The sequence below is a fragment of the Notamacropus eugenii genome, chromosome 1 (genome assembly GCF_028372415.1).
Source record: "Notamacropus eugenii isolate mMacEug1 chromosome 1, mMacEug1.pri_v2, whole genome shotgun sequence".
In the NCBI taxonomy this organism is placed as follows: Eukaryota; Metazoa; Chordata; class Mammalia; order Diprotodontia; family Macropodidae; genus Notamacropus; species Notamacropus eugenii.
Genome location: NC_092872.1, coordinates 486,477,081 through 486,504,715, shown reverse-complemented (window position 1 = coordinate 486,504,715; position 27,635 = coordinate 486,477,081). Strand labels below are relative to the sequence as shown.

Sequence of the window (27,635 nt, the reverse complement as noted above, 5' to 3'; positions counted from 1 at the left end):
CTTACTTGGTAATAAAATTCCATTGCACTAACCTTTTCAGTGAGAAAATTCTCTTGTATTTTTAGCCTAAATATCTCCTGTTGTATCTCTCTTCCTGCATAAATTCAAACATATGTGAAATCTCTCTTGCAAATCTAAGAGTTAACTTGGCATAGTGGGGGAAAATACCCCCACTGGACTTGGAGTCAGAGGACCTGGGTGTGAAACCCAGATCTGACTCTTAATTAACTAACTCTCACTTAACATTGAAATCACTTGACCTCTCTTGTCCACTATTTCCTACCTTCCTTCGAAAATGACGAGATTGCACTAGATGATCTGGAAGGGCTTTTCCAGCACTAGGTCCTATGATCCTAAGAGTTAATGGGCAATAACAGGGCAGTGAATGTGGGGCCCTGCTCTGGTACCATCCAAAGAAATAAAAGCTGGAATATTCCGCCACCTACCAGCAGACTCCTGGCAGTTGTCAGCTCCCAAATCCAGCTCTCCGTCTTCTTGATGTTTGTTTGGTCAGGTTTCTCTGTGTTTTTCAATCTGTGGTTAGCACTTCCAAGTAGAATTTGGAAGAAGGCCAACTTTGAGGCTTGGGGGTGTGTGTGGTGGTGGGGGGAGTGGGGAATGGAGAGAATTGCTCTGTGGTTCCCCTTCAATGGGGAAGTCATTGTCAAGTTCTTAGGTGCTGTTAGTGCCTCGTGGCTTCTTTGGAAGATGATCCTATTTGAAAACCAAAAAACAGGAAAAATAAAATTATGTTTTTCACATGCTGGCTGTGTTTAACCATTTCCATGTAATGCATGAGTTCAAGATCATGAAAGAATAGGGGTAGATACTGAGGTTCCTGGCTATTCAATAAGTCCTCACCCCCATCCCCACAATAAAGGGAAGATTCAGGTCAGTTCCTTACTTCCCTAGACTCCCTTCTGATTGAAGACAAGAAGCCAGCAAATTAGCCCAATCTTTAAAAACCTTATTACCTTTATCTGCCTTTAAATATGGTGCCCGTTTGAGGTAAATGCATTTCTTATGAGTAAGAGGAGAAAATTGTTATAGATTTCAAGACATCTGGGTTCTCCTAGGAGGTCCTGGATCATAGATTTAGAGCTGAGACCTTATAGGTTATCTAATCCAACCTCACTTTATCCTCCCCACTTCATAGATGAGATAACCAAGGCCTACAGAGATTAAGTGGTTTGGTAAGGTGACAAGGATAGTATTTAAATCCAACATGCCATTCACTGTACCAGGCTTCCTCATCTTGTAGTTCTGTGCTTAACTCACTGCATGGTCTCTGACTAGTCACTTGCTCTTTGGGCCTTGGTTGAACTAGTTGATCTCTATGGACCCTTTTAGCTCTGAGAGTCTAAGCTCAGAACTGAATCTGATCTAGAGGATAAGACAGGAAAGAAAATGTAATAATTCCATGTAGATTTTAAAATTATCTTTTAAGAGGGCAAGGGAAGATTTAAGTACTTGGGAATATTCTCTTTTCTTCCCTCCCCCTCCCCCCACTCTTCCCTTTTCATTTGGGTGGCTCTGTAAGTGTGTTAGAACAGGTGTTGAAGTTGCAAACAGATGTTTTAGCTAAGGCATTTATCCGAACAGGAAACTCTGTTACTGGCCTTCCTGAAAGCAGAAGTCCCAGACAGCAGAAGCCTCTGTAGAGTATTTGAGCATATATATACCAGACAGACTCCCTATTGAATGGCCAGGGGCTTTTTTTTGTTTTTTTGTCCCTTTAAGATTTGTGAGATCTGAGTCCAACATAATAAATTGAAACAGCACCCAGGAGTGGGGTTTGCCTGGGGATTGAGAGACAGGTGGATGGTGGAAAGAGCAGACTGGTTCCATTGTGAGGTCTCTGTTGCTTAGGTAGCTGAGGCAGAGAGCCAGTCTCCTTTGGAAACCTGGCTGGATAGAGAACAGAATCTGCTCTCAGACTCCTGCTGTAATTGAGTAGGCAGCCCCATTCTTGGTATCTGTGACAGCTGTCTGCCTTCTCTGGGCTACTGGGAAAAGGGGGGTCAGAGCCCCTTTCCTTGTAGGGGCAGGAATTATTTTTTTTTTATTTGCTATTTTATTTTTTCCCAATTACATGAAAAAACAATTTTAAAATTATTTTTTTCCAAAATTTTGAGTTTCAATTTCTCTTCCTCCCTTCCATCCCTCCCCCCATTGAGAAGGCAAACAATTTGACCTAGGTTATACATGTGTAGTCATGCGAAACACATTTCCATGTAAGTCATTCTGTGAAAGAAAACACAGTATCTTTGATCTGCATTCATGCTGTACCAGTTCTTTCTCTGGAGATGGAGAGCACCTTTTATCATAAATCCTACAGAATTGTCTTGGATTATTTGTATTGCTGAGAATAGCTAAGTTATTCACACTAGATCATTGCACAATATTGCACTTTTTACAGTGTTCTCCTGGTTTTGCTCACTTCTTTTTTCATCAGTTCATATAAGTCTTTCCATGTTTTTCTGAAAGCATCCTTCTCATCATTTCTGAAAGCACAATAGTGTTCCATCACAGTCATATACAACATCTTGTTTAGCCGTTCCCCAGTTGATGGACATCCCCTCAATTTCAAACTCTTTGCTACCACCAAAAGAGCTGCTACAAATAGTTTTGTACACATAAATCCTTTTTATCTCTTTGGGATACAGACCTAATAGTGGTATTGCTTGGTCAAAGGGCATACATGTTTTTATAGCCCTTTGGGCATAGTTCCAAATTGCTTTCCAGAATCGTTGAATCATTATACAACTTCATCAATAGTACATTAGTGTTTTAATTTTCTCGTATCCCCTTCAACATTTGTCATTTTCCTTTTCTGACATATTAGCCCATCTGACAGGTGTGAGGCAGTAACTCCGAGTTGTTTTAAGGTGCATTTCATCAATAGTGATTTAGAGCATTTTTATACGACTATAAATAGCTTCTTCTACCATTTCTCAACTGAGGAATGGCTCTTATTTCTATAAATTTGACTCAGTTTTCTATTTGAGAAATGAAATCTTTATTAGAGAAACTCACTGTAAAAGTTTTTCACACCAATGATTACCAACTATGTATTTCTCTCCATCCTATTTCCCCCCTGTTTATCCTATTCTCTCTCTCCTTTAACCCTGTCCATTCTCAAGTATTTTGCTTCTGACTTTTACCTTCTCCAAACTGCCCTCCCTTTTATCAGTTTCTCTCCCTACACCCTCCCCCCCTTCCTCTTGTCCGCTTCCCTTCCTACTTTGCTGTATGGTAAGATAGATTCCTATGCCCAACTGAGTGTGTATTTTGTTCCCTCTTTGAATCAGTTCTGAGGAGAGTATGGTTCATGTGCTCTTCTCCCCCATTCCTCCATTTCCCCCTCCACTGTAAAATCTCTTTCAGACTTCTTTTATGTTAGATAATCTAGCCCATTCTGCTTCTCCCTTTCCCCTTCTTTCAGTGCATTCTTCTTTCTCATCCCTTAATTTAAATTTTTTAGATAATCATACCTGACATTCATCTCACACTTCTGCTTTCTATCTATTTATGCTTCTTCTAACTGTGCTGATAATGAGGAAGTTTTTTCCCATGTGGGAATACAAACAGTTTAACCTTATCAGATCTCTTATGATTTCTCTTTCCTGTTTACCTTTTTATACTTCTCTTGAGTGTCCTATATTTGAAAGTCAAATGTTCTATTCAGCTCTGGTCTTTTCATCAGGAATGCTTGAAAGTCCTCTATTTCATCAAATGTCTATTTTTTTTCCTGAAGGATTATACTGGTAGGTGATTCTTGGTTGTAATTCCAGCTTTTTTGCCTTCTAGAAAATCATATTCCAAGCCCTAAGATCCTTTAATGTAGAAGCTGCTAAATCTTGTGTTATCCCGACAGTGGCTCCACAGTATTTGAATTGTTTCTTTTTTGGCTCCTTGCAGTATTTTCACCTTGATTTGGGAGGTCTGGAATTTGATGATAATATTCCTGGGAGTTTTCATTTTGGATCTCTTTCAGGAGGTGATTAGTGGATTCTTTCAATTTCCATTTTACCTTCTGGTTCTAGAATATCAGGGCAGTTTTTCTTGGCAATTTCTTGAAAGATGATGTCTAGGCTCTTTTTTTATTACAATTTTCAGGCAAAATAATAATTCTTAAATTCTCTCTCCTGGTTCTGTTTTCCAGGTCATTTGTTTTTCCGATGAGATCCTTCACATCATCTTCTGTTTTTTTCATTCTTTTGATTTTGTTTGATTGTTTGTTGATGTGTCATAAAGTCATTAGCTTCCGCTTGCCCAGTTCTTACTTTTTGTCTTTTTCCATTTGGCCAATTCTGCTTTTCCAGACATTCTTCTCTTCACTGGATTTTTGTGCTTCTTTTACCATTTGGCCTATTTTGCTATTTAAAGTGTTATTCAGTAATTTTTTTTGTGCCTCCTTTACCAAGCTGTTGACTCTTTTTTCATGATTTTCTTGCATCGCTCTTATTTTTTCTTCCCAATTTTCCCTCTACCTCTCATATTTGATTTTTAATATCCTTTTTGAGCTCTTCCATGGCCTAAGACCAATTCATGTCTTGAGGCTTTGGATGCAGGAATTTTGATTTTGTTGTCTTTTGAGTGTATGTTTTAATCTTCTTAAGTAACCATAGTAACTTTTTGTGGTCAGAATTTTTTTTCTGTTGTTTGCTCATTTTTCCAGCCTATTTCTTGACTTTTAACTCTATGCTAAAGTGGGGCTCTGTTTCCAGGGTGGAGTACATACTGTCCCAAGCTTCCGATTTTTTGTATAGCTTATTTTCAGAGATAATCCTGGGGATCTGTTAAGTTTGTTATTTTTCCAATGTAGTCTGATCCAGAGAGAGGTATGTTCACTACTCTTATGTACTATGCTCTGATTTATGAGTGACTATAAGCACTCTTTTCAACCCTAGAATTGTGACCCGATCCCTGCTTCCCTCTGGCCACAAGCTCTACTATTGTGCTAGTGCTCCTCCTTGCACTGGGTGGGACTAAGACCCAGCACTGCAATACAGATCCAAGAATAGGTGATGGAACAGAGTCCTGCCCATGCTGCCAGCAAAGGGACCCCTGTAAATCTCCTGTATATCTCCTTCTGACCCAGTCCAACCCCCTTATTGTCTGTAGTTCAAGAAGTCTGGGAATGGTCACTGCTGCCACTAATTCAGTTGCCCCAAGTCCTGCTCCTGGCTTGCTGGGGTCCTGTCTTTATTGGTACCATAGGCACTGGACTATACTCAGACCTTTACTGCCAATCTTCTAAGTTATCTTGGGCTAGAAAATTGTTTCACTCCATCTTTTTATGTGTTCTGCCACTCTAGAATTTGTTTAGAATCATTATTTGGAGAAGCTTGCAGGAGTTTGGGAGTTAAGATGAGTCCCTATGGGCAGGCATTATTGATATTCATTCATTTCCCTTAGGGAAAGTTCTCTGAGATATTTGAAAAGCTAAAAATAGCAGCCCACCTGTTTGGTTATGGAAGAGAAAAGAGGAAATACCTCCCAAACTATTGACTTGAGTATTAACATATGTATGTAGTCACTAAAACGTGTCATTAAGGGAAGGGAGTATCAGTTGTCCCTTGTCATCCTTACTTCCAATTCCTCACCTCCTCCAGTACGATATTTCATGCTTCTGCTTTCTGTAGGCAGTCAACTCCTGAAAAATCTTTTGGAATTCTCATCTGTTTTGCTTCTTTGACCAAAGTATTTAATTCTCTCCCTGCCTTAGGAAGATTTTAACCAAGAGGGCAATGGTGATAGAGAGTTGGGGAAAAGAATAGATTGCTCTCAGGATGATGCTATGCATTATTCTGGATTGTGTGTGTGTGCGTGTGTGTGTGTGTGTATCAGGATGTTTTCCAGTTCCTTTTCCCTTCAATAACTGTTGAACATCTACCATGTGCATTAAGATCATAGAATCATTGTTAACTCTTGTGTAAGGAAGACTTTGAAAGGAAGTGAATTGAAAAGATATGGTCTTTGCACTCAGGGAGTGCCCTTAGTCATCTTTTTCCATGTAACTTCATTAATTCATTTGAAACTGGACTATAATCTCTCTGATAGCTGGATCATCTTTTATTTTGTATCCCTAGCACTTAGCCCAGTACCTGGCACAGATAGTAGGCACTTGATAAATGCTTATTGATTGATAGACTGACTTACAGTAACTTCTCAAATTCTGTCATCCCTGTGTTTGAATATGTCTGAAAAGGGGATTATCTCTGATTTTGGATTATTTGTACCTTTCTTTCCTTGCTATCCAATGTTAGATGTTGGAAAAATGCCTATGACTAAAACTTGTGTGCTTTCCAATTTGTGGACATTAGTAGTTCCCTCCCTATGGAGAGGGGTGACCTTGTTGGCAGGGATTCTCTGGAAATGTTACATCCAGCTTTTTCATACTGACAGGGCAGTGAGGGATTGATTCCTTGTCCAGACTGTAGATATAGTGGGTCTCTGCTGAACTTGTTACTGCTCTCTGTTCTCGTTCCACTTTACTACTGCAGACCTCCCCATTACCCCACTCATGTCCCTAGGCTGGAGGAGTTGGAGATGGATAATGCAGAGTTCTGGGCTGAAAGTTATTACTGGGTTACACATGCAGAAGCTCTTTGTAGAGTTGGTGCTTTCAAAGAGGCGCTGGATGGGGATAGTGCTAGCCAGCCTTTGCTGACTCATGGTTAACCCTTTGGGAGCAGCTCTTACTGGACTGGGCTGCATTGCTTCCCAGGCCTCATCTGTTTGATTCATTCAGACCACAGAGTACATCAGTCCAGATAGGGTAGGAGTGCCTTATGGGATACTTAAATGCTGAGGTGTATTTACTTAGAATATGTAACAATAGAATATAAGCTTCTTGAGGGAAGGGATTACAGTATTTAATTTTTTAAAAATTCCTAGTGCCTACCATCATAACTGAAACAAAGTTTGTAATGAATACTTTTGAATTGGTTGAAGGAACCTATTGATTGAAACAGGTGATAGTGAAGGCCACTCTGTACACAATATACTTTTATATATAATTGTAACTATGCTGACAAGATTAGCATGACCTCAACACAAAGATAACTCAGAGAATTCATGAAACTTTCCAGTTTTGACTTCCCATTGTCTTGTGTTTTATAGTAACATTTGTTTCTGTCTCATCCCTTAACCAGACAGTGAGGTATTTAAACTTTGTATCTTCCCACCTAGGGGTATAGATCAACAAGTTGGAACAGATCTCAGAGGTTATTTAGTCCAACTTCCTCATGTGACAGGTGAGGAAACTGAGACTTACGGAGGTTGTTACTTTCCCAATATCACACAGGTAAGTATCAGGAGCAGAGCCTGAACCCAGGCTGCCTGACTTTAGAGCTGATGCTCTTTCCAGGGAACTCTAGCTTGTTCAAGTTAAACAAACAAACAAAAATCATTTAAAGAAAATCCTGCATATATTGGAAGCATTCATCCCTGTCCTACAAATAACTCTTAGGTACCCTGATAAAGGGTTTTCAGGCAATTCGTGCTTGGTGCATTTGAGTCTCCTATCCCTAACGTGATATCAAAAGCTCAGTACAGACTTTGCCTAGGATGGAATGAGCCAGAAATGGTGGTTCTGGAAGTTTTTCTTGCTTGGCTGTCTTCCCCTATATTTTTCCGAGGGGTCACATTAAGAGTATTGTATTTCAGATTTAGTAAGGCATACCCAGGATACTTCCTGAGCTCCCACAGTCTCTCTGGTAAAGAGACTTGAGCTGTCAGAGTTTGAATTATCGTCTGAATGTTTAGTGTGCAAGTAATCAGGATTTTGTAATAAAATATTGATTGGAGCTTTTTTTCCCCTTTCCTGATGATTCATAAATCATTTTTCACTTGCCTTATTGGCCTGTTTCTGGCCTCATTTCTCAGTTTCTAGGGATTTGGTGAGTGTGTGAAGTGGAGAAAAGGATGGGTACATGTTCGTCTTTGGTTTGGCTGATGGGGAAACGTGTAGGTCTGTGCTGGAAGTCTAGGTCAGGGTCATTACTTTCACCAGTTGATAGGAATGGAATGGTTAATTTCAGTACCACAGCCTTTTGAGAAACCCTTGTAGTGACATTTCCCCCATGCCCTGGGAGAATTAGAATTAATTTTTAATCCTGGTCAGAAGTTAGGGATTAAGCTAGAATCCCTACTGAGTGCTTATTGTGACTGGAGACTATAGTTTCTTTCTGCTATTTGCTGTGTTTTTTTCAAATGTTTAAGAAAACTGGCATGACATATGTTGTAGTGGAAGAGAAATGACTTCTATCTACCCATTACTAGCAAAGTCGTAGACCGTATCTTTGGTGGGAATTGCTCTTCATATAGTGGATATTCATCTAACTCAAGTATGCTGCCTTTATTAGTCAGTAAGTCAGTTAACAAGCATTTATTAAGTGTTTACTGTGTGTCAGGCAGAGTCAGGAGATGGAGTATTGCTGGGAGAAACAGTAAGAAGGCCAATGTTGCTGGATGTAAAATCCCTGAAAAGGAGTCAAGTGTAAGAAAACTAGAAAGGTAAGAAGGGGCTAATCGGGTGTTATAGGTTACAGGAAGTGATTGGAGTTTGAGGAAAGATCACTTGAGCAGCTGGAGGATAGAGGGCATTAGGGTGAAACTGGAATGGGTTTGAATTGTGCCCCTGCTACTTACTAGGTGACTTTATTCCAGGCACTCCACTTCTAGGCATCTGTGAAATGAAGAGGTGGGAACATGGCACCTCTAAGTCTCTTCAAACTCCAAATCTTGTGAGTATTATTGGAGGATTTTTTGAGACTAGGCTTGTTTTTCATTGGTAAAAGGAACCCCTAGGGAAGAAACTTCCTCTGCCAATGTAGATATATACCTGCTTTGAAAAATATAGTATGATATGGTCATAGTACAGTATTTCCTTGGATGCTGAGCAGTTAAACTACTTAGCCCTAAAGTCACATAGCCAGAATGCAGCAAAGGTGGGATTTGAACCCAGACCTTTCTGATTCTGAGGCAAACTCTCTAGCCACTGTACCATCCTGCTTCTGTATTATGATTATTTAGAACAGTAAAATTACCAATATTTGGATGTTATAAGAACTCCCAAGGGGATAGCCATGATATAGTGACAGGAACACTGGATTTGAAATCAGAGGACATGGGTTTACATTGAGACTGTGACTTTGAGCAAGTTACAAAACCTCTCTGGTTGCAGTTTATTAATCTCTAAAATGCCCGTGTTGGTCTTGTTCAGCTCTAAATGTATCTAAATCCTATTAAAGAAAGTAAAAACAAAATATAACAAAATCTGAGGATAGAATGTGCAGTCTGAAGTTTTTAGAAGGAACCTTGGAAATCCTCTTGTTTATTCCTGTCATTCAACAGATTTGAAAACTGAGGACCAGAAAAAGGGTATGCCTTTCCCAGATTGTTCAGAATCTCTGGCAGTGCCAGGACTAGAAAGGAGCCAGAACTTCTGACTCCCAGTCCAAGGCACACTTTACTCTAGCAAGGTGCCTCCTTTCTTGAGCTTTGGCACTTAGGAAAGGGAGAGCCACTTAACATCACAAAGGAGGTTTATTTCCACCTGGGTTGTACTGAAAGAACAAAAAGGGGAGATTTGATACTAGCATGCTGATAGGTAAAGCCACAGAGAGCTATTTGCTAACTACTGCAGTGGGATGTTAGTGGATTATGGGAATACTTTTACAAGGCAGTCCTTTAAGATAAGAGTACAGTCCCTTGGTCTAGAAGAGATTTGGTTCAGACTACCTGAAAGGTCGAAGAGGGAGAGATTCAATAAACCAAGTGGCTGTGACATTTCACTTTCTTCTTTTCTATGTCTTGTGAACCCAGATGCTTGGTGCTGTGGAAAGAGCACTGGACTCTGGCAAAGGATCTGAGTTCAGTTCCTAACTCAGTTGCTTACTACCCTGGGCAAATGGAGATGAAGAAACTTCTCTGGTCTTCAGTTTCTTCATTCATAAGTAGGGGTTTTGAACTTAATGAATGCCCCTTCTGCTTCCAAATCGTGTGCTGGTGGTGTGAGACAAATCTTGGCTAACCCGGTAACAGTGGGACCCTAGGGAAGTCCCTCAAATTTTTCTAACCTCAGTTTGTTCATTTACAAAAATGGGTAATACAGCATACTGTTTACCTCAGGTTTGCCCTGCGGAAAATATTGTCTAAGCCTTCAAATACTTATAAAAAGGTAAATAATATGCACGTTCTTTTTGAAAGTGTTGAAGATGTAGCATTGGGCATGTATGGGATATATATGTGTGTATTTTAGTCATTTTTCAGTAGTGTTTAACTCTTTGTGTTCCCTTTTGGGGTGTTCTTGACAGAGATGCTGGAGTGGTTTGTCATTTCCTTCTCCAGCTCATTTTACAGATGAGGAAGTTGAGGCAAACAGGTGACTTGCCCAGAGTCACATAGCTAGCAAGTGTCTGAGACCAGATTTAAAGTGACTCCACTATTCGTTGTGCCACACAAACACACACACGCACACACGCACACACGCACAGATACACATATTCATATGGGATAGATAGATGACATGGAATTCAGCCCCTTCATTGAGGAGAGAGTAGGAATTGGTGGGGTAAAACTGGTACCATCTACAGTCTAGCTGGAAGGAGGGGCTTAAGGATTAAGTGATCTTAACTATCTCCAAGAAGGGTATCAGTCTAGACATATCTATCTGTCATCCCTCAGTATCCCTTGTCTAGGGATATGATTCTGGGTATAGAGCTTTTAAGAGCCACTTTTTCTGCTTTGTTTCAAGGGGGAGGGTGGTCTTACTTTATCCTTACTAGCTTAGCCCCTTACCAATATATGCTGGTTACACAAAAGATCATCATGAATAGCTAGTGAACCTCCTCATCAAAGACAGAAGAAATAGAAACCAGAGAAGTTCTACACCTTAGAAGAATATAGCAAAGAGCACTTGAGTAGATAATACCTCAATTCAACCCAGGAGTGAGAGAATGATCCCATGGAAGGTAATCCCCTCTCAGGAGTCTCTAGGGCTTTGAGCACTGGAAGTCAAGGACAGGATGGAAGGCTGGCTCTTATATATGTCTATAGCTTGGAAGCTTCATTCCAACATTCAGAAGTCCTTGCCCTGCCTCTGCCTTGATTTGTCCTCTCAAAGAGTGTGCCCAACACACCACCTTACTCAGATATGTAGCATCATACCCATTTATTTTTTTCAACCAATCAGGAGTCATTTCCCCTTACATATACAAGTCATAAGGTTGTCCCTCATGGAAAGAGCCCCAGGCTTTGGGGAAGGCATGGTTACCTGAGCAAAAGGTTTTTGGCTAAAACTATAGGCAGTTAACAATGTGAAAAATTGGTCTCAGTTGAGAACCAACTTTTTTGTCAGATTTAATTTCAGTGTATTTTAAAATTGAAATTAGATTTTCAAGACAACATGTTTTGTATTCTTGTGAAGTGCTTGTGCTTTATTCTTTTATGTGGCTGTCAAACTTATTGCTAAGTGTAACATCCAGAGCAAGTACTTTAGTCATTAATGGTCAGTTGCCTAGGGTTTCATATGAGTAGAATTGTGTTCTAAAGAGAAAGTCTTTTTAGAGCATTTCTGTCATTACGGTTAATAGCAAACACACCTTGGTAAAGGAATTGAATTCTCCTATTTATTATTCATTAGAATATTTAACTAAATGCAGGAATCTCTTAAGCTGTTAAATCTAGCTGTTAGTGTTGTCCTGAGTCAGAGTCAAAACTATCCACCTGGGGCACAGAAAATTTGCATTTACAGGCAAATGAGCTGAGAGTAGCTTTCATGTCCTGAGTCTTCCAGGCTAAACATGTCCAGTTCTTACAGCTGATCCTCCCATGACATATACCATTCACCATCCTATTTGCCCTCTTCTGGGCATGCCCCGTCTTATCATAGTTCTTCTTAAACTGTAGTGCTCAGAGATGAACACAATACTGTAGATCAGGTCTAATGAAGGCAGAGTACAATGGGACTATAAACTTCCTAGTTTTCTTTACACTTTTCTTAAGTACCATCCTCTGAAATACTAAGGTGATCCCCCAGGGTCACCTAAAAGTGTCACCAAAATATGAACAGTTGTTTTTAGCCCAGTACTTGTCACCTCTGAACCTTGGTTTGCTAATCTGCAAAGTGGGTTAAAAAATATTGATACTAAAAAAAATATTGATGCTGCCATTCTCTCAGACCTGTGACATAATGTATATAAAGCATGTGGTAACTCAGAAACATATAGACATCAGCTGCTAGCTAGGTGCATCCCTATACAATTGATTGCTAAGCACTACATTCATACTTGTTTAATGTGTCTTCCAAGCTGTAATTTGGTTGGGTAAATTGATATTAAGTTCTCTTGTTATTTGTTGTACCCTTTTTACATATTGCTCACAATTCCATTATCTAGTTGTTTACTGATTTTTCTCTGAATATTTGTTCATTAATTTGCTTAATGAAGAATAGCTGGGGCTCACTGCTGATTGATCTAATGAGCCTCAGATGCTGATCACTGCAGTTAGTTCATTTGCACTCTCAGTCTTAATGGCGTTAAGTGAGACATTCTAGTCTTTTAACGGCATCCACGCTGCTCTAATGACTTATTAAAATGCAATCATGGTAGCGAGAAGAAGATGTTAATGCATCCTGGAAAGACTGATGGCAAAGGTGCGACTACCAATGCTTGAAGTTTCCTTGTCATAAAATATTTCCTCCCCTACCTGTTCTCTGTCATTTTAGGAAATCAGTAGCCCCTGTGGTTGCACTCACAAAGCATTTGGAACAGTCTTTCTTACACACACCCCCTCCCCCTTCTCACTCACAGAAGTCAAATATGCAAATCAGATGTTGAATTATAATTTTTAGAACTGGTGGTGGAAGTGGTTTTATCTCAGCTTTCCTTGCCAGATGGGAGGATTTCATGGTCTGTGACTTTATGTTTGTGAAAGGTGGATAACGTTTCAGATTTCAGTAGCAGTGTGGGAGTCGTTACAACTGGTTGTATATGCCAGTATGACATGTATATCAGCCCTGCCATTCACATGAAAAAACACACCAAAACACCACACTTGTCTTCTTAGATCTCAAAAGTCCCATAGTGTGTAAAAATAAGAACACTAATAATCACTGCTCACATTTGTGTGGCATTTTAAAACTTGAAAGGTCTTTGACACAAATGTAATAATCATGAAATCATTGACATATAGTGCAGATTGCTTGGCAAATATCTCATGTGTTCTTCACAGTGGCCCTAGGAGTTATGAACTATTACTATTTTACAGGTAAAGAAACTGAAGCTTAGAGCAATTAAGAGATTTGTCCCCTATAGTCATCTGACTAATAAGACATTCGAATCCAGGTCTTTCCTGATGCCAAGTCCAGTGCTCTTTCCATTTTGCCCTTCTGCCAAAAGCTAAGAATACTAGATGTAGAGTCAAAAAATTCAAAAAGCTTTGTTTTGAGTCCTAGTTAACTGTGTGACCATGGGCAAGTTACTTCTTTGGGCTTCCATAACCCTTTTGGAAAGCTAGACTAGATCAGGAGTTCTTAACCTGTGGTCTGTGAATTAAAATTTTTTTAATAATTATATTTCAATGTAGTTCATTTACTTTGTAATTCTATGAATTGTATTTTATGTGGTTAGAAACATTATTCTGAAAAAAGGTCCATAAATGTTAGCAGACAGGTCCATGGCACAATAAAGGTTAAGATCTCCTGGACTAGATCGCATCTTGGTCTAATCTGTGATTCTTGGAGGTTGGTTTGTACTTTGCTAGTATTAAAAATCACCTTAAAAGGGTATGGACCACATGCCTTGAGTCTGAATGTTTGCAGTAACTGTGACAGATTTGCTCCGGTGGTTGGAACAGGGCACTGAATAGCACTGATGAAATCAAGGTCATGGCAGCATGATCACTGTGAAGACCATTACCATTTCTAGGTTCTGTGGCTATAGATTGTGCCCCTATTTGGGACATATCTTAGAGATGTAGGCCATTTGGTTCTTAGGGGAATTCCCCACTGCTGAGAAAAAAACACCCACTTGATCACAATTCGTTAACTTCTGTAAAACCCCATTTCTTTATGATCAATATTCCTCAATGGCACCATTCAGTTGTAAACCATGACATATCATGATAGGAATTAAATTTACAAATAACCCAAAGGACAGTGGAAAGATGTGTGCATAGGCAAATAAATACATTGCCAATGATGACAAGTATGAGAAGTAGCAGAACGACATTACCAAGAGCACGCATGTCTGGAAATCTAGGTAGATCAGTCACATAGCAAGAATGAAGGGTGATAGTTAATATTGACTGTTGGAGTTTGGGGGGACTTGGATGAGGAAATGCTTACTAAAGCATTTATTAAGTACCTGCTATGTGCCAGGCACTTTGCTAAGGACACATAAAAAAAGGCAAAATACATTCCCTTCCCTCAAGGAGCTCACAATCCAATGGGGAGGTGACATACAGACAGCTATATGTAAACATATAGGATATAGTTACATATAGGATAGATAGGAAATAATCAAGAGAGGAAAGGCACTAGAATTGAGAGATAGGGAAAGGCTTCCTGTAGAAACTGGGATTTTATTTGGGCTTTGAAGGAAGCTAGGCATGCCAGGAGGTGGAGGTAAGGAGGAAAATCATTCCAGGAGACAGTCAGCAAAAATACTCAGGAGCTGGAGAATCTTCTTCAAGGAATAGCTGTAGAAGGAATGAATGAGTAAAAAGAATGTATTAAGCACATATTATGTGTCAAACACTGTGCCAAGTGCTGGGGATCCAAATAAAAAAGTGAAACAAGTCCCTGCTCTCAAGATTACATTCCAATTGAAAGATAGAGGAGGGAAGGCTGGGAAGGGGAATGATGATAGCAAGTGGAACCATAAGGTAGTCAATTAACATGTCCCATGGATAGGAATGCAACACTCTTACTCTTAGGTTACAAGAAAGACCAGAGAGAGAAGGCGTTCAGGTGTTCAGGACAATGGCCAGATCCTTTTCTGGGTTTATGGAAAACTGCAAACAGGAGTTAGATCAGGTAAGAAGTTATGCGTACTTACAGTCTATGTCAATCAAGGGAGAATGTGGCTGTGCTGAAGAAGTCATGCATCCATCAGAACAGGAAAAGTGGAGAGGTTTCACATATTCACTTCATTTGAAGTGACTTTAGGCAAGTCACTTCAATGCTCTGGGCTTAAGTTTATAGTCTTCATGAGAACTCTTGACTTCTTTAGGACTCTGTGGCCACCTCAATGTGAAACAGGTTTCCCAGGGAATATGGGCAAGGGGGGAAGTGGCTATTAAGCAGGTGTTAAGCAGTCTTGCAAATCACTGGTCTCTCCTCATCCCAAGAAGAGACTCACCCTCTTGCTTACTGGGAAATGGTGTTTGTGTTCACACTATTGTGGTATTCTCAAAGGAGGAAATCTCACCTTCAAAACTGAGATCTCACCCCCTGAAGGAACAGGGTTTGAAATTGTTGAATGCCAGTGGTTGTTTTTTTTCCTTCAAATTTTGGAGCAATAAATGTGTATTGCTTGGTGCTTAATCTATAACCATAGCACAGCAAGAGTACCAAGAGAGGAAGGAAAAAGAAAAAAGATAGTCTAGATTAATTATTGTCCAATGACACAACCCTCACAAAATAGGATGCTGAGTTCCTGTTTACAATTGTGGGTCAACAACAGGGCATGAATTGTCCATGGCATCCAATTCCACCTTGCATAGCTTTGTGGAAAGATTTTATACTATATAGGAGACAGACTGCATTGACTGCCAGTGCTTTTGAGAGCAAATAACAACCACTATTTTCTAAGTGGCATCTCTTTCAGGTGGTGCTGGATATGACTGTTTTGAATGGAATTTAGAAATCTGCTGGAGATCCATGATAAAGTTCTCCATTTCAGTCAAAAACATTTCTTAAGCACCTACTATGTGCCAGGCACTGAACTTAGGGCTGAAATTCAGGCAACTTCTTAATGGAAACAAATGATTCCCTGCCAATGGTTGAGAAGGTTGGAGTTTGCCCTTTTTGCTTTTTGATGTCAGTGTTGTTCATTCCTCACAATCTAAAGGGCTGTGTGTGGTGGGGAAGGAAATGGCAAGCGTGGGTGTAGAGGTCGGGGAAATGTCTTGAAGGTTGAAAACCTGTCTTTTCTTTTTTTCCTTTAGAGAAGCATGTGGGCTCTTTGTTCATCTTAGGGTTTGGTATGAAATGGAGTTCTGTTAACCAGGCACCGCCATCAGCCGCCCTGATGTAGGGCCAAACATCATGCTCCTACACAGAGCAAAAAGCTTTCTCAAGTGGCCTAGCCTTGGAGATGGACTTCATTTCCCATCTGTTTGCTATTGTAGTTAAATGACCTGACTTTTGAAAAATCTTTTTTGACCTCCTTCTCTCTTTGCTTGTATAATGATTTGAAGAACTGAGGCTTAGCATATCCATGGGGAAAACAATAGCTCTCTCCTATACGATTACCTTCTTCACAAATACTTTGAGATAGTCACCGCCTTATTTTGTATGGGAGGACACTAACGTTGCAAGAGTATCATCATTGTCATGCAGATCCCTCTGAGAGGCACCTTCCCATTGCCAGTTGCCCCAGGGCCAATGGCAATGGCTTCTCTTGGTTTTTGGGGCATCTGGCTCTTATTCTATGCACACCTCTGCTCGTTGTCACTTGGCTTGTAACAGCCACGATTAATATCCATTTGGCCTAATTCCAAGTACTGTGCTTTCCCCACTAAGTAGGAGGCAACGGGATGTACTGGGGAAAAGCAGGGGACTTAGGTTTCAACGTAGGCTCCAAAGCTTGCTTTCAGTGTGACTTTGGGCAAGCGACTTCATGTTGGTTTTCTCGTCCATAACAGGCTATAACAGTATATGTGCTTCCTATGTTGTGGCCTTGGGATGAAGAAAGCACTTTGCAAATCCTAGGGTGATGACATTTCTATAGATCATGCTGTTTTCAAATCCTGTTCATGTCCCATGTGAAGGGAATATTTAAGTAGGTTTATGCCCATGGCAGATGAAATCTTTTGAGCTGTTTTCAACACTGAGCACCCATTGTGTACTGCTGGGGTATATATACATATATACGTATATATATACACACACACACACATATATACTCTTTGTGTATATATACATATAATACTTCGTGGTTGTGTTTGTCCTTCGTTTTCGAAGAGGACAATGACATCAGGGAAATGATAACATGACTTGTCGTTGACTTTGATTTCAGTGAGGGAGGTCTGTGCAAGGTCACCAACCCCGCTTTCTCCTTCAGAGCCATCTAGGTCCAGTGGCCAGATATTCATCAGGAAGACTGGAGATGACTCAGCATATAATGGGAGACCCTGGCCCTTTTAGGCTAAGGCCTTCTCAGATACTCACTTAGAGCGAGGTAATGCCCATTCAGTGAATAGGCCTCAATATCTGACCACTGGACCCAGACAACTCTGGAGGAGAAAGTGAGGCTGGTGACCTTGCACAACACTCCCTCACTCAAATCAAAGTCAACTGAAACTCATGTCATTGTTTCCCTGGTGTCATGGTCCTCTTTGAAAATGAAGGACAAACATAATCACAATCTGTGAGTAAACCAAGCTGCCTGAATGGGGACCCAGCCAGTTGGGTAACTCAGCCCATCATCTCCCTCTCCCTCTTCTCCCCTCCAAAGGAAGGTTAATTTTGATGGCCAGACGCTGCCCAGTTAACTTGTGGTGTACTGACTAAACCTTCCTTCCTTCCTTCCTTCCTTCCTTCCTTCCTTCCTTCCTTCCTTCCTTCCTTCCTTCCTTCCTTCCTTCCTCCCTTCCTCCCTCCCTCCCTCCTTCCCTCCACTTAATGGCTGTATTTTGGGCCCTTCTGGCATAGAGTGAATGTCCATAGTAACTGTTTCTCTTTGGAACAGCAACCTTGAGGGTCTTCCCACTAGCTTGATTTTTTTTTTTCTAATTAAAGGAGATATTCCTTGACTCATATATAATACTATCCTTGGCCTGAAAGAGCATACTCCCAGAGAAGATAAAGTTATCAGGTCAGAGTAAGTAATATGTTGTTCACCTTGCTGCGGCAGAGACCCTTCTTAACCAGTTCATCTATATTGACTTTCAGAATTGTTGGGAAGTTTTATAAGGGAGTAAAGGAAGGGAATAAGCATTTATTCAGCACCCTCTATATGCCAGGTACTGCACTAAGTGCTTTACAAATATTATTGCATTTGCTTCTCACAACAACCCTAGTAGGTAGGTGCTGTTATCATCCCCATTTTACAGTTGGAAAATTGAGGCAAACAACAGTTCAGTGACTTGCTCAGGATCACACAGCTAGTAAGTGTCTAAAGTTGTATTTGAACTCAGGTTTGCCACTTCTGCTTCCATAAGGTAAAAGTGCAACTTGTTCACCTCTGTAAAGTGATTCTTTCATTAGTGAATCATTGGAAATGCTGAGAGGGGGGGATGGGGGAGAAGTTTTTGTCTAGTCACAGGGGTAGAGGGGATGTTCCTGTTTTTCCAAGTTACAGGCCTCTTTGTTGGGCCAGGGCCCAGGTGAGGGGAGATTGCATATCTAGGCCTTACTGAGGGGGCCTTTGCTTGGCCTGTGGCCCCCAGAGGCAGTCCAGGGACAGAAGCCCCCTTCCCACCCTGAGGAAAAGCAAATCCACATCTGGGAATCTATCTCTTCTCCTTCTGTCTGATTCCTACTTCTAGAAAGTTGCCGAGAAGGAAACTTTAACAGAAGTACATGGTGTATAGAGAGTTCCAGTGAGAGTTAAATTAGACTGTGCTATGACTGGAGGAATTTTGCCATTCATTTTTGAGGAGAGCTTGCTTAGAGGCAGTCAGGGAATTCTGTTCCCTCCTTTTGTCATCTGAGATACATCAATAGAGACTGACCCTTGAATCTGGATTTGGGTTCACATCCCTCCTTAGGGCAAGTCACCTGTGAGGCCCTGGGCAAGACTTTTGGGCCTCAGTTTCTTCATCTGTCAACAAGGAGATTGAAGTAAATAGTCTCTAAGATTCCTTCATCTGATTTATGATGATGACGATGTTTCTTATGATGTTATCTCTATATCCTCCTTAGAGGATCCTCTGTACCCTTCTTGTTGGCAGCAGCAAGTTGACCTCAGATCAGGTGGGCTACCTAAGTGGAAAGATGACACATTTTTGAGAGGTCGGAGTGGAAAGGGGATAGAATGACTATCTAGGAAGCTACATTACATCTCCTAAATGGTGATACTAGAACGTGATGTGATCACACTAGTATTTTATTTAGAGGGAGAAGTAAGAAACACATTTTATTTTGGTAGAAGAAAGTGATGATGTGGAAGGAACCTTAGGTTTGGGACTTGGCCCTGGGTTCTAGTCACTGCTCTGCCACTTTCTTCCTGTATGACTTTGAGCACATCACCTAACTGCTCTGAGCCTCAGATTCCTCATAAATAAAAAGAGAAGATTGGGCTATGTGACCCTGAAGTCTCCTTCTAACTCTACAGCTGTCCCTAAAAGGTGGGAAGGGATTTTGGAGTTTAGGAACTCTTCACCCAGGTGACTACTTATCTGCAATTCCCTCTGGTTACATCAAGATGTATGAATTAAATCAGTTGATAAGATCACCGAATCTAGAGCTGAAAGCTTCTTTAGAGGTCATCCAATCCAAGCATCCAGTCCTTGCTCTTCCCCCGGCCCTCCCTCTCCCCCTCTTTTCCCCTCCCCTTCCTCTTCCCCTCTTCTCTCCTTTCCTCTGTTTATTTTTCAGCTCTGTCCTCCGTTAATCAGGTTTCAATTTGTCTTCTTTCACTGCCTGATGATATTAATTGTATCTGTTAAAGCATAGCAGCTTACAGTAAAGAAATAAAAAAGAAAAGGAAAATCAAATAAAATTGTAGCAGTTCATACATTTCTCCCCACTCTTGAAGGGTCAGCTTTATGAGCTACTACTGTTTTTAGTTTTTGTCAGTTTAACTCACAAAGCAGAGCAAGTGAGTGACTGAGCACAAGGGTCAGGTAGGAGAAGACTTTCTTTTTCTGTCAGATCCTTTGCTCACATCAGGAAGAGTGAGAAATCTGGACTTAACCAGCCCTCTCCCCCACAAATAACCCATCTGGTTGTGGATCCTGTAAATGACAAGGTCTTTGCTGAAACTAAGGCAGGGAACAGGTGTCTCCTTGCAATGGGCTCTGAGCTTCATTTTTCACTGAGGGTTCTAGACATTCATCTCCTAAGACCAAACCCCCTTAAGATCAGTAACTAAGGGATTCCCCCCAGATGGAAAAAAAAAGTCAAGGAAACAACTGGGCCAGCTTCATTCCCAACTGAGTTAGGAGGTCCACAGCAACCAAATACATGCTATAACAGGAAGATCCCCCCCCCCCCATCCCTGGTCATTTACAAAAGAAGTACTAAAGTCATTTGATGCTTCAAATGTGAAGAATATGTGATTTTCCTGGTGTGTGTGTTCCCTGTGGCCATGGAGATCAGCAACACTCCCTTCTTTCTTATGGTTCTAAAAAGTACTGTTGCTATCCTCACCCCCCCCCCGCCCAAAATCTTCCAACAAAACCAAAAACAACCCAACACCCAGTGACCAACTTTCTTGTGATGAGATTATCTGTATTTAGCCAAGCTGGTCCATGGATTACATCTATAATTTGGCTAGTTGCTGAGCCCATACTTAGGATCTAAACCCTTTGTGAAAGTGAGAAACCCCCAGAATTTAGGATTCAGGCAATGACAAATCATAACTCCAAAAAACTATGGATCCCCTGCCAAAGCAGTGCTGGACTTAAAATAGAGAATGAGACATACGTTTTTGGACATGTTCAATATAAGAATTTGTTTTGCTTGACTATACATATTTGTTATAAGAGTTTTATTTTTCTTACATTTTGGGGGAGGAAAGAGGGAAGAGTGTGACAGAAAATAAATGCTTCTTAATGGGGTGGGGAGGAGGAGTGACAGATTGCTGAACACATTTCTGGTTTTCCCACCTGTGGAAATTCCAATTTCCTTTTCTAGTACAGTAGAAAGGGCACTTTGGAGCCAGAGGACTTAGGTTCAGATGTAGTACAGTGCCTTACACATAGTAGGTACTTAATAAGGATTTATTGCCTGACTATCATTTGCTAACTGTGTGATGTTAGGTACATAACTCAGTTAACATCTCTGGGCCTCAACTTCCTCATCTGTAAAATGATGGAATTGGACTCAATTAGGCTGTAAGTTCTGCTAGTTAAAAAATCTAGGATTTTTCTATCCAAATCCATCATGGAAGCCACTGATAACAGCAGCAACAATAATGATATATTTTTGGGGGGTCTGGGCCTCTGATTTTGACAGTGTGGGCAGATCCTTGTGAGGAACTTTACTTATGCAGATCTGTACCTTCTCTGAAACCTAAAGTCTTAGAGAGTTGCTTGGGACATGAAGAGTTGAAGTGACTTGCCCAAGGTCACACAGCCAGGAGGCATCAGAGGCAAGACTTTAACTTAGGTTTTCCTCAGTCACTCAGCCTTTCTTGTCTTTCTTCTTCTCATTGACTTTTATATACTATGCAAGCCAACAACATTTATGAGGCACCTACTCTGTTGAACAATTTGCATATATTATTACATTTGATAGAGGTTCTCCTCCCATAGCCCATAAAATATCTGTAAAAAATGACTCTAAACAAATTCTAGAGCAGCAGAAGCCACAAAATGACAGAGTGAAAGAGATTTCCAGCCCAAGACAGCCTGGAAGGCTGGCAGGAAAGGTCTGTGGCATTGGGTGCAGAGCAGAGTGCAGCCTAGACTTAGCTGCGTATCAGGGACAGGAGCTGGCTTCAAGGCGCTACTGGCAGCAGCTGCAGGTCCCAGATTCCTCAACTCACAAATGCCAAAGACAGCTTCAAAGGTCATTGAAAAATCTCTTTCCCTGGGTGAGAAGGGAACACAGCAGTCTAGCCCCTGCCCCAGGTGGTGGCAGCTCCCATTGTTGGAACCCTGGCCTAAAGACCCTGGGGGAATTGAGCTGCTGATATGAATCTCAGCCCTGAATGGCAGCCCTGGGGTGAGGAGGAGTGCTGGCTGGGATGGTGGAGTTGGTAGAGGCTTTGAAGAGGGAATTCTACTTGCAAAAAAGAGTACCTGTAGTTGCTCCCAGACCAGACCACAGGTCAGGAGAGGAGTAAACTCCTTTCCCTTGATTGTGCCACCTTGGAGAAACTGAGAACTTACAAGTCTCCTCTTGACAAAGAACTCAAAAGTCAAGTAACTGACTGAGAAAATGCCCAAAAAAGGGAAAAAGAATAAGACAATAGAAGGTTACTTTCTTGGTGAGCAGGTATTTTCTTCCATCCTTTTGGATGAGGAGGACCAATGTATACCATCAGAGAAGACCCAATAGTCAAGACTTCTGCATTCAAAACCACCAAAATAAATATGCAATGCTATCAGGCCATGGAAGAGCTCAAAAAGGATTTTGAGAATCAAGTAAGAGTGGTGGAGGAAAAATTGGAAAGAGAAATGAGAGTGATGCAAAAAAATCATGAAGAGCAAGTCAACAGCTTGCTTAAGGAGACCCCCAAAAAATGCTGAAGAAATTAACACCTTTAAAAATAGACTAACTCAAATGACAAAAGAGATTCAAAAAGCCAATGAGGAGAAGAATGCTTTAAAAAGCAGAATTAGTCAAATGAAAAATGAGGTTCAAAAGCTCACTGAAGAAAATAGTTCTTTAAAACTTAGAATGGAGCAGATGGAAGCTAATGACTTGATGAGAAACCAAGAAATTATAAAACAAAACCAAAAGAATGAAAAAATAGAAGACAATGTGAAATATCTCACTGGAAAAACAGCTGACCTGGAATATAGATCCAGGAGAGACAATTTAAAGATTCTGGGACTACCTGAAAGCCATGATCAAAAAAAGAACCTAGACATCTTAGTTCATGAAATTATCAAGGAAAACTGTCCTGATATTCTAGAACCAGAGCATAAAATAAATATTGAAAGAATCCACAGATTACCTCCTAAAAGAGACCCAGAAAGAAAAACTTCTAGAAATATTGTAGCCAAATTCCAAAGTTCCCAGATCAAGGAGAAAAATATTATAAGCAGCCAGAAAGAAACAATTTGAGTCTTGTGAAAATACAATCAGGATAACACAGCTTCTACATTAAGGGATTGAAGGGCTTGGAATATGATATTCCAGAAGTCAAAGGAACTAGGATTGAAACCAAGAATCACCTGCCCAGCAAAACTGAGTATAATACTTCAAGGGAAAAAATGGGTATTCAATGAAATAGAGGACTTTCAAGTATTCTTGATGAAAAGACCAGAGCTGAATAGAAAATTTGACTTTCAAACACAGGAATCAAAAGAAGCATGAAAAGGTTAACAGGAAAGAGAAATCATAAGGGACTTACTAAAGTTGAACTGTTTACATTCCTACATGGAAAGATAATATTTGTAACTCTTGAAACTTTTCTCAGTATTTGGGGAGTTGGAGGGATTATACACATACACACACACACACACACACACACACGTTGTATATATATATAGACAGAGGGCACAGAGTGAGTTGAATAGGAAGGGATGATAGCTAAAAAAATAAAATTAAGGGGTGAGAGAGGAATATATTGGGGGGAGAAAGGGAGAAATGGAATGGGGCAAATTATCTCATAAAAAAAGGCAAGAAAAAACTTTTTCAATAAAGGGGAAAAGGGGGAGGTAAGAGGGGAAAACATGAAGCTTACTCTCATTACATTTGACATAAGGAGGGAATAACATGCACATTCAATTGGTATGAAAATCTACCTTACACTACAGAAAAGTAGGGGAGAAGGGAATAAGTGGGATGTGTGGGGGATGATAGAAGGGAGGGCAAATGAGAGGAGGGGGGTTATTAGAAGTAAGTACTTTTGGGGAGAAATAAGGTCAAAGAAGAATAGAATAAATGGGGGGCAGAATAGGTTGGAGGGAAATATAGTTAGTCTTTCACAACATGACTATTATGAAATTCTTTAGCAAAAGTACACATATATAGCCTATATTGAATTGCTTGCCTTCTCAGTGGCAATGGGTGGGGAAGGAGGAAGGGAGAGAAGTTGGAACTCAAAGTTTTAGGAACAATGTTGAGAATTGCTTTTGCATGTAACTGGGAAATAAGAAATACAGGTAATGGGGTATAGAAATCTATCTTGCCCTATAAGAAAAGAGAGAAGATGGGGTTAAGGGAAGGAAGGGGTGTAATGGTAAGGGTAAACAGAATGTACAGTGTTTTGGGATAGGGAAGGGGGGAGATGGGGAGAAAATGTTGTAGAAATGAATGTTGAAAACTAAAAATAAATAAATAAATTGAAAAGAAATTTAAAAAAAAATTATTACATTTGTTCCTCAGTAATGTTGGGAAGTAGGTGCTATTATCATCCCTGTTTTACCATCGAGGAAACTAAGCTAAACAGACAGTAAGTGATTTGCCCAAGAGTCACATCATTAAGCTAGTAAGTGTCTAAGTGTCTTTCTGATTCCACTGTGCTGCCTGAGGTTTACAATATTCTGGCATTCATTATCATCTTTGAACCTCACAACAGTCCCAGGAAGTATGGACTAGAGGTATATATTTTCCGTTTTGCAGACGAGGAAAGTAAGGCCCTGAAAGGTGAAATCACTTCTCCAAGATCATACACTGAGGAAGTGCCAGAGGATTCAAACCTAAGTCTTGCTGGCTCCCAAGTCCAGCTCTCTGTCCACTGTGTAACCTAGCTCCAAAAATGGGGCCAGAAGAGTTAGATTAAAAGCCAGTGCTGTAGAAGGTGGATGTAAAGAGTATTTCTTCCAAGCCCAGATTGGCTACCCTCACTTTCTCTAGCCTCATAACGTGTATTGGCTTCCTCACTTAGGAAAAGTGCTGAGAATAATTGGAAGCTCCAGAGAGTAAACAAAAACAAACAAATACCTCACCAACCAGTTCCTGCACTCTGATTGGAGCTGTGGAATCCCGGTGACTTGATTTTAATGGCATTTGGAGCAGATTAGAATGGGTGTTCTGCGCCTTCCATGTTAATAAAACACACCTGCATGTGATTACCCAGCACTAATAAAACTTCTGGTGCAGGAGCGCTTAGGTTAACGGTTACCTGAAAAACATAATTAGAACAATATTCATGTTCCAAAGCTTTGTGGCCTCGTTTGTATGAAGAATTAGCTGCTTGGAGGCTGTTGACTCTTCTGAAGCTAGGATTTAATTTTCAGCTGATTTCTTTTGAGATATCTCTCTCTATGTTCTCTTCCTTTCTGAACTGGTGTAGCAAGAAGAAACTGGAGAGCATGGCAGGGGAAGAAGCTCCAGTGGAGTGGTGATGGGATCAGTCAGGGATGCAAAGTGGGCCAGGTGTGGAAATTGGCACCTGACTTTCAGGCTGCTGCCATTGGAAATGATGAGAAGCAGCCTGAAGGAGGGTGGTCCCAGAGGAGAGAGGCAGCTTAGGTCTTGGAGGGTAAAGATGTTCTCCCAGACACCTCCAAGTCTCTTTTTGAGATGACAGGCTGTGTTCTCAGAGTGCCCTCACTTCTGGACTCACTTGTAATTATTGCAGCATCAAGGTGAGGCATCGTTTAAGTTCCTTTGCCTAGAGACCTAATAAATCTTTCTACTAAGCATTCCTTGACCATCTCTTATTAAACAGAAAGTTAATGAACAAATAAAAGATAGCTGTGATCGCAAAGGAGAAACAGGCTAATCAGACCAACTTCATTTCCTTATTTGAAAGGGTTGGTAGACTGATTGATCAGAGCAATGCTGTAAATATAACTTAATTAGATTTTAGCAAAGCATTTGACAAGGTCTCTCATGTTGTTCTCCAGCCCATCCCCCTTCCCCACCTCCCCCACAATTCTGGGATTCCTTTCATGTATGAGTTGGACTGAATGACTGCTGAAGTCTCTTCCAACACTGAAATTCTGCGGTTTGATTGTAGCCAAGAGATGTAGGCTAAGTGATCATGCAGTCATTGGAACTGATTGCCTGGCGGGACCTGAAAGGTTGTTTTAAGTGGCTCAGTCATAACTTGGAAGGGGGTTTCCATCAAAGTGTCCCTGTGCTTGATCCTCTGTTGCTTCACATTTTTATTAAAGATTTGGAGAAAGATAAAGGGGCATAATTATGAAGTTGGCAGACAACAAAAAAATTTGGGTGGGGAAGGAGGGACAGCTAACACATTAAATGGCAGTGCCAGTATTCAGAAATATCTTGACAGGCTGGAACATTCATCTGAATTTTATAAGATAGAATTTAATAGAGATAAATGTTACATCTTGAACCTGAGTTCAAAAAAATCAACTAAAGGATTTGAATGATAAGCCATGAATCTGGACAACTGAAGATGAAACATGCCATCAATCTCTGCCAGAGAGGTGATGAATTTAAAATTCAGAATGGGACCTAGACTTTTGGACATGGCTATGTGGGAATTTGTTTGTTGGACTATGTATAGTTATTATGTGGGTTTTATTTTTTTTATAAATTTTTTTTCAGTAGTGTGCAGTGGGAAGGAGAGAGATACTTGTAAAAATGAATGTATATGCTATATATATATATATATATATATATACATACACACGCACACTCACATATATGTGTATACATATATATAATATACAAATATATGTATACATATATATATATATATTATATATATATATATATAGAGAGAGAGAGAGAGAGAGAGAGAGAGAGAGAGAGAGAGAGAGAGAGAGAAAGAGAAAGAAAGAGAGAGAGAGATATGATTAAGGATGTTCCATGTGCATTTTTAGTGCTCTAGGGAAGCTAGATAAGGCTAATAAGATCTTGGCCTTTATTAAGGAAGGCATAGTTAGAGTTCTAGAGAAAATGCCACAGTATTCTGTCCTGATAAGACCACATCTGTAATACTGCCTTCAGTTCTGGGAATCACATCTTGGGAAGAACAGAAACAAGCTGAAGATCATTCAGCTCTGGGCAACTAGGATGGTGAAAGGCCTTAAATTCATATTATATGAGGATTTGTTAAGAAACTGGGGATGTTAAGCCTAGAGGAGAAAAGACAGTAATGGGAGTTGCTGGGGTTAAGAAGAGAGGTGGAGACAGAATAGTCACTTTCACACATTGGAAGGAATGTTCTGTTGATAAGGGATCAGACCTGCTTGGCTCCAGGAGCAGGGGGCAGAAGTAAGGAGAAATGAATGGGAATTGTAGAGGTCTAGGTTTTGACTTACTGTAAGGAAAAACTACCTGTTAGAACTATCTGCAACTGGAATGTGTTGCTTTGGAAGGTAGTGATTTCCCCTTTGCTGCTGGCCTTAAGGGTGTTTTTTAAGAGATGAGACTTTTCTCTCAACTCTTAAGGAAAACCGTGCACCTGAGAATGAAGAGAAGGTACACTCCTTTGAGGGTGGGGTAAGGCAGGGGAGGGCCCTAATTTCTTATTTTCTTTTTGGACTTTGATTTTTCATACCTAGAGCCTTTTGTCCTTGCCTGTGAGTATGCCTGGCTGGTCTTTGTCCCTTCCAGCTGGCTTAAAGGAGACAAATGCCTTCTCTTATGTGTTACTGAGTTCAGGCAGGTTGGCAAATGGGAAGATGTGTTTTTCATTGGC

At 40.5% G+C, this 27,635-nt stretch overlaps 1 protein-coding gene and 1 non-coding gene across 4 annotated transcripts in view; both read left to right on the top strand.

Moving 5' to 3' along the window:
- The window catches only part of VAV2 (vav guanine nucleotide exchange factor 2), a 462,307-nt gene that overhangs the window by 92,372 nt on the left and 342,300 nt on the right, over positions 1-27,635 (top strand). The window lies entirely within an intron of this gene.
- LOC140521824 (U6 spliceosomal RNA) lies at positions 7,000-7,103 on the top strand. The gene has a single exon (XR_011973107.1). It is a non-coding gene; the product is annotated as a U6 spliceosomal RNA (small nuclear RNA).